The 12,190-nt window shown below is 42.2% G+C and overlaps 1 protein-coding gene across 2 annotated transcripts in view; it reads left to right on the top strand.

Moving 5' to 3' along the window:
• The first annotated feature begins 35 nt into the window (after nucleotides 1-35).
• SCAP (SREBF chaperone) overlaps nucleotides 36-12,190 on the top strand; it is a 108,289-nt gene continuing 96,134 nt past the window's right edge. Inside the window, exon 1 of one of the 2 annotated variants that reach the window (XM_069095922.1) lies at nucleotides 36-224. The gene's annotated coding sequence lies outside the window, so the exon portion shown is untranslated. The remainder of the gene's footprint in view (nucleotides 225-12,190) is intronic. The other variant, XM_069095923.1, reaches the window with a different exon arrangement.

Here is a 12,190-nt window from a genome sequence, read left to right as displayed (position 1 = left end):
GGGAGGGGTCGAGGGAAGAGTGGGCGGGACGGTAGGAGGGGAAAGGTAGGAGGTGAGAGGTGAAGTGGGAGGAGAGCGGAGTGGAGGCTGGGAGCCGCGGTCCGAGTGGAGGGCGTCTCTCGCGTCCCTCCCTCCTCGCCCGGAGCCGGACCGGGGAGCTGACGGCCGGGCGCGCACGCAGAGCCCAGGCCCTCCCGCGGCCCCGCGAGCCGCCGCCGCCGCAGGTAACGTGGCTGCCTCCTCCGGGCCCTAGGCCGCGCATGCTTCGGTGCCGCCGGCCGGCTTAGCCCGCCCCGGCCCTGCCCGATCCCCCAACCCCTCCCTCGGCTCCCGACCTCGGGAGCCCCGGCTGCTGCTCCGGCTCCTCCCCTCCCGAGGGGAGTCACCTGTGGCGCCGACCCTTCGCTCCCGCCACCTGCCTGTTCCCGGAGCCTCCTCAGCGGCCGCGCTCCTCCGCTCCAGGCTCCGGCCGGGGTCTGGGGAACGGAAAGGGCGGCGGGGTTTGAGTAAGGGCTCCCCAACTTCTCTGCGGTGCCTTCCCCACCCCCGCTTCCCAGACACGGGAGGGGGGGGGGTGGAATACGGCATCATCTGGTCTCCGTGGGAATGCTGGAGCCAAACTTAAGCTGCGTGCGTGTTCGCGTGTGCGTGTGTGTTTCCGCGCGCGCCTCGTGCGTGTGTACGCGCCGGGGGGAGCGCTTTGCGAGCCCCGAAGCCGCAGGGGGTCCTGCCGTCAGCGCTGCCGCGGCCTCTTCCCAGGGGGTTTGGTCGGGGGGCGCGGTGCCCGGAGCCCTTCCCCGGCCCGCCTGGCCGCCCTTTCTTTTTCGGGCGTTCGGTCTTTACTCCGCAGTTTTGTGGTATTTACCATACTGCTTACGCGACAGCCTGGGGTCCCCCAGGTGGGCTCCGTCAGTAAGGGACCCAGATCACAGAAAGTTGCCCAAGCTAGTCAGCCGGCACCGACTTAGGCAGGAAAAGTACTGGGCGGAAGGCGAGGAGGTGGTTTTTGTTAGGTCATTGATGGACTCCGTGGACCAAATTCTCATCTCAAAGGGATTCATCTTATCGTACATCTATCTATTAAGCTGCTTATAACGTGCCTGGCTCGGTGTAAGCTTTGGAGATACAGAGAAGGGCAAAAAAAACCAAAAACCCCTTCCATCGCCGGAGTCTCAGGTTAATGAGAAAACTACAGGCAAACGAGCATGTGGGAGATCCGCACAAAGTAACTGACGTGATCTCAGAGGAAAGGCTTCTTGCAGAAGGTGGGAGATGAGCCGAGACTGAAGGCATTGAGGAGGCAGAAAGGAGGAGAGAGGGAGCATTTCAGGCATGAGGGACAGCCAGTGAACATGCAGAGAGTGAGAGATGGAGAGTCTTGTGCAAAGAAGGAGGCCGGCGGCATTGGATCACGGAGCATGTGGAAGCACACTGGAAAGGCTGGAAGGGCCCAGAGAGGCACAGTAAAAGTCAAATAAAGGATTTTACGTTTCATTTTTATTTAGGTGTTGAAGGCTGTTCTATTTAGCTTTTTAATTGTTAATGTGGAATTTAAATACAAGTTGTCCTTTAAGACATTTTATCATTTTTAGCTAAGAATTTTGAAAAATATGTAATTTTAGGTAATTAAGGCCTTGGGTAATTCAGTTCATTTATATTTTCTTGTATACAACCAAGATTTTGTTTCAGAGTATAACTCTTTTCACTCTTTTTCTTCACTGGAAACATGGTTTTTGTAGCACGGAATGTAGTATTATGGGTATGCTCTAGATCAATATGAAAATGTAAAACACTCTTTTTAAGGTATATAGTATTTTACGTAAATAATAGCTCGTGTTTGGGGCGGCCAGGTGGCACAGTGAGTAAGAGCACCAGCCCCAGAGGTGGGGTGACTTGGGATCGAGTCCAGGCTCAGACATTTAGCACCCACCCAGAAACACCTGGCCGTGTAACCTTGAGCAAGTTACTTAACCCCAATTGCTTAAAAAAAAAAAAAAATAAGAGCTCGTGTTTGTGTAAGGCTTTAAGGTTTGCAAAGTGCTTCCCATTTTACAGGTGAGGAAACTTGAGTTCAAGAGGTTAAATGACTTGTCCAGAGTCATGGAACTAATGATTTTCTTTTCTTTTCTTTTCTTTTTTTTTCCCTTTTTGGAGGGCAATTGGGGTTAAGTGACTTGCCCAAAGTCACGGGCTATTTTTGTGTTAAGTGTCTGAGGCCAGATTTGAGAACTAATGATTTTCTGAGGTGGAATTTTTAACTCCTATCTTACTGACTCTTAATCTCCCTCCATTAATCCCTATTCATAGAGCAGCTCATATACATAGAGAATAACTTTTTATATATTACCCTGTTAATTATCTGGAGATTTCAAAGTACTTTTAACATGCTAATTTATGGCTCCTACCTCCTTAAATAATTTTACCTATTTGAAGTAAATAAGAAAGGGATTTCAGTTTATTGGTGAGACTGAGGCATAGAGGTTATAACTTGCCTGAGGTGATAAAATAAATTGTTGAAATGGGAATTGAACACATAGCATAATTTAGGCATTAGTAAATGAAAATTTTTCAATGTTTAGCAAAAATCTAGGTAGTAATTCCTCATGTTGCATCAGCTTTTAATAAGAATATTTATAACAGCAATTTGCAACAGCAAGAAAATTTTATCTTGGATGTGTCCTTTGCTAATTAACATTATCAATTTGTCTTTTCTATCCCTTAGTCATATGGTTTGGAACTGGAAGAGGGGGTTAGAAGTTATCTAATCCAATTTTCCATTTCACAGATGAGAAAATTGAGGTTCAGAGGGGCAAAGGGTCTAGCCCAAGGATTACAGCAGTAGTGACAGAGGTGATATTTGAACATAGCTCTCCTGACTCTGAAGTCTAGAGTTCTTTCTCCTGTGCCTTGTAGCTTCCAGGCATTCTTTTATCTTTATGTTTTTCTTCTGTACCCTATTTTATATTAGAAGACAAAAATTTAAGGATAAAACGAAAATGATTAAATTCCAGACTGCATATTTTTAGCACTTTAGCTCTTCCATTGTCAGATGAGATGGTGGTGAAAGCAGCAAGTTGGTAGAACAGGAAAACAGTGAAAAAAAAAAGATGAGTCAGAAGTGGTGGAACCAGAAGGCAGCAGCAAATATCTGGCCTATGCTATAAGAATTTTTTTCATCCTTGTGTTTAGAGATTGTGGAAAAACATGTTGTAACTTTTGATTTTATCCTCACTCCTCTAAATTTTGACATTTGTGCTACTCATTTGGCCCTTGGAATTGTATTGTGATTTTTTCATATTCAGTCTCACCAGATAGTTCCTTGAGGACAAGGATGGTGTTTTTTTCATTGAATAAACAAGCATGTATTAAGTGCTTATTACACTGCTAGACACCATGGTGGGCACTGGGGATACCAGTCCTCAAGGAGCCTATATTCTGTTAAGAGACAATGTATGCCTAAGAATATACAGAATATAGACAGAATAATTGCAGGATAAGTTTGGGAGGGGAGGACGCTGTGAGCTTTGTGGGAATTGTGGGGGAATTAGGAAAAGCTTCATGTAGAAGGTGGTACTTGAACTGAGTTTTGAATGAAACATGGGATTTAAAATGTAGAGGCAGGTCTGAGTTCCAGATTTGAGGGATGGCCAGTAAAAAGGCTTAGATAGAATGCTGTTTGAAGAACAGCATAAAGACCAGTTTGGCCTGATTTTAGAATATGGAAAGGGGGAGTAATGTATAGTAATATTCACCAAGTTGTAAAAGGGTTGAAATGCTAACAAAAGAGCTTTATCCTAGAGGCAGTAGGGAGCCACTGGAGTTTATTGAGTAGGGGAATGACAAAGTAAGAACTGTCCTTTAGAAAAATGTTAGGCAGCTCTGTGTGATACTCATTGGAGCGGGGTCAGACTTAAAGTAGGGAGACTAATTAGAAGGCTGTTGGAGTAGCTGAGAAGATGATGGGCTGAAGAAGAATGGTTGGTAGTCATGTGAATAGAGGACTTGGATGTGAGAGATGTTGTGGATGTAAAAATGACAAGATATGGCAGATGAATGTTTTTATTGGAAGGATGGTGGTGCCCTCTACAGGAATAGTAAAATTCTGAAGGGCTGCTGGGGGAAAGATAGGAAGTTCAGATTTGGACTTGTTGGTTTTAAGATGGGATTAGAACTCAAGAGAGAGACTAAGGCTGGGCATATAAATCTCTGAGATCTGCTTATGTTTGATAATTAAACTATGGGAACTTTATGAAGTCACCAATTGAGAGAGGAGGGTGAGCGTAGAGCTGTTGTAGATGTTCAAGATTAGGGAATTTATATGGATGGTGAACCAGAAAAGAAAACTGAGAAGAGGGAGTCAGACAGGAGATAACTGGTGACATGAAAACTCAGAGAAGAAGATTTATTTATTTTTAATTTTTAAATAATATTTTTTGTAAAGAGGTTCCCTTTTCTTTTTCTTTTTTAACATTTGCTCTTATAAGATTTTGAGTTTCAGATTTTTTTCTCCCTTTTTTCTTTCTTATTAATTTGTTTACTTTTAGTTTACAAGATTTGGTTCCACAATCCCTTGAGTTTCTCCCTTCTTCCCTTTTCTCTGCCCCTCCCTTCCCCCTGTCCAAGAGGGAAAGCAATCTGATATAGGCTATATACATACAATCATTAAATAAATTTCCACATTAGTCATGTTGTGAAAGAAGAATCAGAACAAAAGGGAAAAATCAAGAGCAAGAAACAAACAAACAAAAAGAAAATTATATGCTTCAATCTGTGTATTCAGACTTCATAGTTCTTTCTTTGGATATGGGTAACATTTTCCATCATGAATCTTTTGGAATTGTCTTAGATCATTGTATTGCTGAGAAGAGCTAAGTCTATTGAAGTAGGTCATGGCACAGTGTTGCTGTTACTGTATACAATGTTCTCTTGCTTCTGTTCACTTCACTCAGCATCAGTTCATGCAAGTCTTTCCAGGTTTTTCTGGAGTCCTCCTGTTCATCATTTCTTATGGAACAGTAGTATTCCATTGCATTCATATACCACAACTTGTTCAACCATTCCAAAACTGATGAGCATCCCCTCAATTTCCAGTTCTTTGCCAATACAAAAAGAACTGCTATAAATATTTTTGTACATGTGGGTACTTTTCCATTTTTTCTAATCTCTTTGGGATACAGACCTAGTAGTGGTATTGGTGGATCAAAGAGTATGCACAGTTTTATAGCCTTTTGGGCATAGTTCCAAATTGCTCTCCAAAATGGTTGGATTAGTTCACAACTCCACCACCAATGCATTAGTGTTCCACTTTGAGGTGGAGAAGATGGTTAGTGGTTTTAAATGCTCCAGATAGATCAAGAAGCATGAGGATTAAGAAAAGGTCATCAGATTTGTCAATTAAGAGAAGATTGATAACTTTGGAGATAGTAGTTTCAGTAGGGTAATGAGATAGGAAGCCAGATTGCAAAGGTTTAAAAAGCAAAATGAGAGAAGAGACAATAAATAAAGAAAAAATTAACAGATGTTGATATTTACAGAATCTAAGTTAGAAGGAACGTCTGAGGTCATATAGAACACAACTCATGGGGGCAATTAGGTGGCACAGTGAATAGAGCACCAGCCCTGAGGACATGGAATTCAAATCCAGCCTCAGACACTTAACACAAAAAAAACTAGCCGTGTGACCTTGGGCAAGTCACAACTCCAATTGCCCTACCTTTCCCCTTCCAAAAAGCAAAAAGAAAAAATAACCCATAAATTAATGAGAAATTTCTTTAGAATGAGCCTTAGGAGTAGACTTCCAGGCTATTTTAAGACTTATAGTCAAAGAGAACTTAAGTTTCTCAAAGGAGGCAACCAATTTCACTTCTGTACAGTTGTAGTTTTTAGATGGAATGTTTATTAAGAACTTACTCTGTACCAGGCATTTCCTTTTTATAGAGCTAAAATCATCCTCTTTTCATCTTCCACCCATTGCTTCCATTTTTGCCTTCTAGAGCCATAATAAGTCTGATTCTTTTTCCATGTGACAATCTGTCAAATACTTTAAGATGGGGATTTTGCCACTTAAGTGTTTTTTTTTTCTGCGGGTTAAGGAATACCTATTTCCTTTAGCCTCCCCCCCCCCCCCATATGAAGTGCTTTCCAATCCCCTAAGCATTCTGGTTGCCTTTTTCTGAACATACTTTTTTTAATTTTTATTTTATTTTTTTATTTTAAGCAATCGGGGTTAAGTAACTTGCTCAAGGTTACACGGCCAGTTATTTCTGGGTGTGGTGCTGAGCGCCTGAGCCCGGGATTCGATCTCCAGGTCGTCCCAACACTGGAGCCGGTGCTCTTACTAGCTGAGCCACCTGGCCACCCCTTTTCTGAACATACTTAAGCTCCTGTCAGTGGCCTTAAAATTTGTGCTTAAAAATGGACTTAATTCTTTAGATTGGGTGACTACCAGGAAACTTGCCCATCCCCCAAGGCACCTACCCCTAAAAGCATTCATTTAAGTTTCTACTAATTTATGACAGGCTGACATGATAATCCATATAATTTTTTTTTGGGGGGGGAGGTTGAATGCTGGCATTTTTTTTTTATTTTTAAAATTAATTTACTTACTTTTAGTTTACAACATTCAGTTCCACAATCCCTTGAGTTTCAAATTTTCTCCTGCTCCCTCACCTCCCCTTCCCCCCATGGCAGCATGCAGTCAAATATAGGTTCTACAAATACCTTCACATTAAACATTAGTCAAGTTGTAAAGGATTATAACCAATGGAGTGAAGTGAGAAAGACGGGACAAAACAAAACACAAAAGAGAGAGAGCAAGTAGTTTGCTTCAGTCTGCATTCAGTCTCTGTAGTTCTTTCTCTGGATGTGGATGTCCCTTCCCATCATGAGTCTTTTGTAGTTGTCTTCTAACCTTGTATTGCTGAGAGGACCCCAAAGTTAGTTGTCACACGTGATGTATCTGTAATTATGTACAACACAGTTCTCCTGGTTCTGCTCTCCTCACTCAGCATCAGTTTATATATGTCTCTCCAGGTTATTGTGAAGTCCATCTGTTCCTCATTTCTTATAGCACAATAGTATTCCATTACATTCACATACCACAACTTGTTTATCCATTTCCCCATTGAAGGGCATCCCCTTGACTTCTAGTTATTTGCCACCACAAAAAGAGTTGCTATGAATATTTTTGTTCATGTGGGGTCCTTTTCCCACTTCTGTCATCTCTTTGGGATACAACCCCAGTGGTATTGCTGGGTGAAAGGGTATGTACTTTTTTATAGCCCTTTGGGCATAGTTCCAGATTGCTCTCCAGAATGGTTGAATCAGTTTAGAACTCCACTAACAATAACCCATATTAATTTTCATTCTCTTCTGTGTCTTTCTAATATAATACATGAAACGCTAATGAACAAAGAATACTAGCATGCCATGACAAATAACAGAAGGAATTATTGAATACCTAAAGAGGTGGACAGAATTAAATAATTATATTACATACATTTAAAGGTTTAAATAACATTTGGGGCTATAATAGGGAAGGGCCAAGGGAGATGATGGCATCTCTGGATTTGCTGAGGTGAGTGTAAAGAAATTTGCTAGGCTAGGAGGGAGGCACTACTGGCATTGGGCACAGTTTAAAAAGCAAGTGGATTTGTTAGAAGCGATGAGCACAGGAAGAAAGACGATATGTAGACTAGGATGTAGTGAGGCAGGAGTTTTACATTGGATGACTTTGAAATTGATCCATGGCGCAGGGCCCATATTCTAGCCCCCTCTGATTTCTACTTGAACAAACCAGTTGCTGCTTACAATGCAGGCCAGGTTAGGCCATCATTACCACCTTGACCAGCAGTTTCCCTGAGATGCTGATAGAGACACCCTAAGACATTGAACTCAAGAACTTTGGCAATAGCAGGGTTTCCCAGGCTACTAAACCTGCTTCTGTTCCAGCCCAGTCCCCACAATCATCATTGGGGGGGAAATCATTGTGAAGTAAGGGCTTATCTTCCTGATTCCCACCGGCAACATTTGCCAACTAATTGTCACCAATAGGCAGATGATCACATCACTCTCCATACCACTGGTCCTGCTTTCAGCCCAGCCCTCATAGCCATCAACTTAGGAGGGAGTTCCTGTGTCGAGGGGGACAGCTTTTCCTACCACCTGCCAACCAACTGCTCCCACGGAGCAGGCTGGCCAACCCAGCTGAATTAGTAAGCAGGGTGCCCTAGGGAAGAGATAGAAGGCAGCATGTTCCAAGTAGGGTAGACTTCCATCACCTCCATCTTGACTGACCCTCAGACCCTGAATGGAGACATATCAGGACCCTGAACCCAAGAGCCTAGGGAATGGTAGTGCTTGAAGCTCCCTGCCTGAACCTGCCCTCCTGGGAAGCATCCCTGTGGAGGTTGCCGCCTGGTAACTGCTCTTGAAGGAGCAACAGTCTCTGCAGTGCTTGTCCCTGTCAAAGGGTTCAGCCTCAGAGGTAGATGTGATGTCAGGCCCCCTAAGAACCACAGGAGTGTTCCACCTCATTTGTAGATGAAACTTTCAGTGTGTGTTGTCTACCCCATTAGAATGTAGCTCTTAGTGGATAAAGGGGGAGATAGGATAGGAGAGAGCAGACTGGGGGAAGGAGTAATCAATATGCTCACCATCTTGGGGTGGGGGGCTAGGGGAGAGATGGGGAGAAAATTTGGAACTCAAAATCTTGTGGAAATGAATGCTGAAAACTAAAAATAAATAAATTCTGGGCGTGGGAGTGGGGAAGAATGTGAACTCTTTGGGAACAGGGCCTGTCTTTTCTATTTGTATTATGCTTAGTGCAGGGCTTTGCACATACTAAGTACTGAATCATTTTATTCTGACTAGAGATTATTTCACAACTGTATACCACAACTGGACAATGGATTTAGCAGGAAAGAGATATACTAAACCTTGTGCCAATTCAATTGGATTTCTACTTGGTAGAATCCAGACTCCCTAAGTTGGAATTTAGTCTTACTATCAATATATTTTGGTTTGGTTTGGTTTTCTCTGAATCTGTGGATTTTATAGGTGTAGAGAACTTCCATTGAAAAATTCTTAGAGTCAAGATGGTGGAGTAGAAGCAGGACCTCCCTGCGGCTCTGGCTTCCACCTTCCCCAATCCATGTAAAAGGGGACTCTAAACAAACTTTGGAGCTGCAGAACCCACAAAATGACACAGAGAAGCTAACCTCCTGCTGAGGACAGCCTGGCAGGCCAGCACAGCGCTCTGGGAGCCGAGCCCAGGCCCCTGTGAGCCAGAGATTTTAGCCCCAGGTTGGGCCTTGCCAGTCTCCGGCTGGAGGGACTCCAGATCACCAGCAGCTGTGGCCAATTCCAGATTCATCAACACATAGATGCGAAGGACAAAGTGAGAGGTCAGTTTAGTGTGGACTTTGGAACCAGTAGTTGGGAGAGCTTTTGCCCAAGCTGCTGAGACTCCCGGCACAGCCAGCACCACGTGGCAGCTTCAGCCCCTGGCCTGCAGAGTGTAGGGGGACCAAGCGACCAGTCTGAGGGGTAATCGCTCTTGCTTTAACCTGCTTGGATCTGGATTGCGATCTAGGGTGGAGGTCCTGGGGTGTGTGACCAGCTTGCCAGAGTCTGTGGAGGCTTCCGAGAGGGCACCCAACTAATACCTCTGGCATTCAGATACAAGAAGCAAGAGAAGCATGAGAAGGTAAACAGGGAAAAGAAATCATAAGGAATTATCAAAGTTGAACTACTTACATTCTTACGTGGAAAAACGATAATTGTAACTTAATGAAACTTTTCTCAGTATGAGAATAGTTGAAGGGAATAGAAATGTACATGATACTCAGTTTTGCTGGATCAAAAGGTTATGCAGTTTTATAGTCATTTGGGCATAGTTCCAAATTGCTCTCCAGAATGGTTGGATTGATGTAGCTATTTTTCCTAATCCCCTCCAGCATTTGTCATTTCTTCTTTTTTTTTTTAAGCAATCAGGGTTAAGTTACTTGCTCAAGGTTACATAGCCAGCTATTTCTGGGTGTGGTGCTAAGTATCTGAGCCCGGATTTGATCCCTAGGTCATCCTGACACTGGAGTTGGTGCTCTTACTCGCTGAGCCACCTGGCTGCCCCTAAGCAATTGGGGTTAAGTAACTTGCTCAAGGTTACACGGCCAGGTGTTTCTGGGTGGGTGCTAAGTGTCTGAGCCCGGATTCGTTCGTCATTTCTGATAGGGCTAACTTGGTACTTTAGAGTTGTCTTAATTTGTCTTTCTCTAATCAGTAGTGCTTTTGAGCATTTTTTCATATGATGATAGATAGCTTTCTTCTTCTGAAAACTGCCTATTTATGACCTTTGACTATAAACTGGGGCATGGCTCTTATGTTTATAAATTCGACTCAGTTCCCTATATATTTGAAAAATGAGTCCTTTATCAAGAAACTTGTTGTAAATTTTTTTATTAGTTCATTGTTTATGATACCTTTTAGAAAAATCTAGTTTCCCTGATTCTCTTTCAGTTAGATCGTGTTGCTTTTGCTTTGTCTGAAATCATTAGTTTCTCCTGTTCTCTTCACTTCAGCTTAAGCATATTAGATTCTGTTCCAGCCCTTTATTTCAACTCTCTGTGTCTTTCTGTCCCAAGTGTGTTTCTTGTATATAACATATGCTTGGATTTTAGTCTCCAAGCCATTCTCTTACCTGCTTCTGTTCTATGGGTTAGCTCATCTCATTCACATTCCTAATTATGATAATGAACTGAATTTCCCTCCATCTCATTTTCCTTTATTTATCCTTCTCTCTTTTTTTATCTTGTCCTTCCTCTGTCTTGCTTCAGAATACTACCTCCCCAATCTGCCATCTCCCTTATCTCCACTCCACTCCCCCCAGTCTCCTATCCCCTTAACCTCATATCTCCCTATTGGGTGAGATAGATTTCTATGCTCAACTTAGTGTGTATAATGTTTTCGCTGTTTGAACCAATTTAATGAGTGTGAGGATCAAGCATTGCCTGCTATTGCCCACCCCCATTTTCCCCTTGATTATAAAAGCCCTTCCTTGTGTGCCTCTTTTATGTGAGAAAATTTTTCCATTCTACCTCTCCCTTCTCCCAGTGAATGCCTTTCTCACCCCTTCAGTTTTTTTTGAGATCATCTCAATACAGTTGACTTACACTCATGCCATCTAACTTTCCTAATAATCATAAAGTTCTTAGGAGTTACATGTATCATCTTTCCATCTTTGCCTTCTGTCTATGCAGACTTCTTTTAATTGCCCTAGTAATGATAAAGTTCTTATGTGTCACATGTATCATCTGTAGGAATGTAAACATTTTAACTCCATTGTGTCCCTTATGATTACTTTATCATGTTTACCTTTTTATGTTTCTCTCAAATCATCTGTTTGAATGTCAGATTTTTTTATTCAGCTCTGGTCTTTTCATCAGGAATTCTTGGAAGTCCTCTAGTTCATTAAATATACATTTCCCCCCCTGAAAGATTATACTCAGTTTTCCTGGGTAGGTTTTCTTGGTTGTACTCTTAACTCCTTTGCCATCTGTAATATATTCCAAGACCTCTGGCTTCCTTAATATGGAAGCCGCTAAATCTCTTGTGATCCTGACTATGGCTCCAGGTTATCTGAATAGTTTCTTTTTGGCTGCTTGCAAAATTTTCTCCTTGACCTGAAGTTCTGGAATTTGGCTATAATATTCCTCTGAATTTTCATTTTGGGATCTCTTTCTGGAGATGATTGGTGGATATTTTTCATTGTCTGTTTTACCCTCTGGATCTAAAGATCTCAAGGAAGTTTTCCTTGATAATTTCTTGAAATATGATGTCTAGGTTCCGTTTTTGATCATGGCTTTCAGGTAGTCTAGTAATTCTCAAATTCTGTCTCCTTGATCTATTTTTCAAGTCAATTGTTTTTCTCATGAGTATTTCACATTTTTTTTCTATTTTTCCTTCTTTTGACTTTGTTTTATTGTTCCTTGAAGTCTCATGAAGTCATTCACTTCCACTTACATAATTCTAATTTTTGGGGAATTACTTTCTTCAGTGAACTTTTTGTATCTCATTTTCCATTTAGCCAATTATACTTTTTAAGGAATTCTTTCCTTCCTTTCTTTCTTTTTCTTTTTCTTTCTTTCTTCTTTCTTTCTTTCTTTCTTTCTTTCTTTCTTTCTTTCTTTCTTTC

The sequence above is a fragment of the Petaurus breviceps genome, unplaced genomic scaffold, assembly GCF_028583685.1.
Source record: "Petaurus breviceps papuanus isolate PSGF00001 unplaced genomic scaffold, PetGlider_PUasm1.0 227, whole genome shotgun sequence".
NCBI lineage: Eukaryota > Metazoa > Chordata > Mammalia > Diprotodontia > Petauridae > Petaurus > Petaurus breviceps.
The sequence above is the reverse complement of the archived record's forward strand: the minus strand, read 5'-3'. Positions and strand labels throughout refer to the sequence as shown.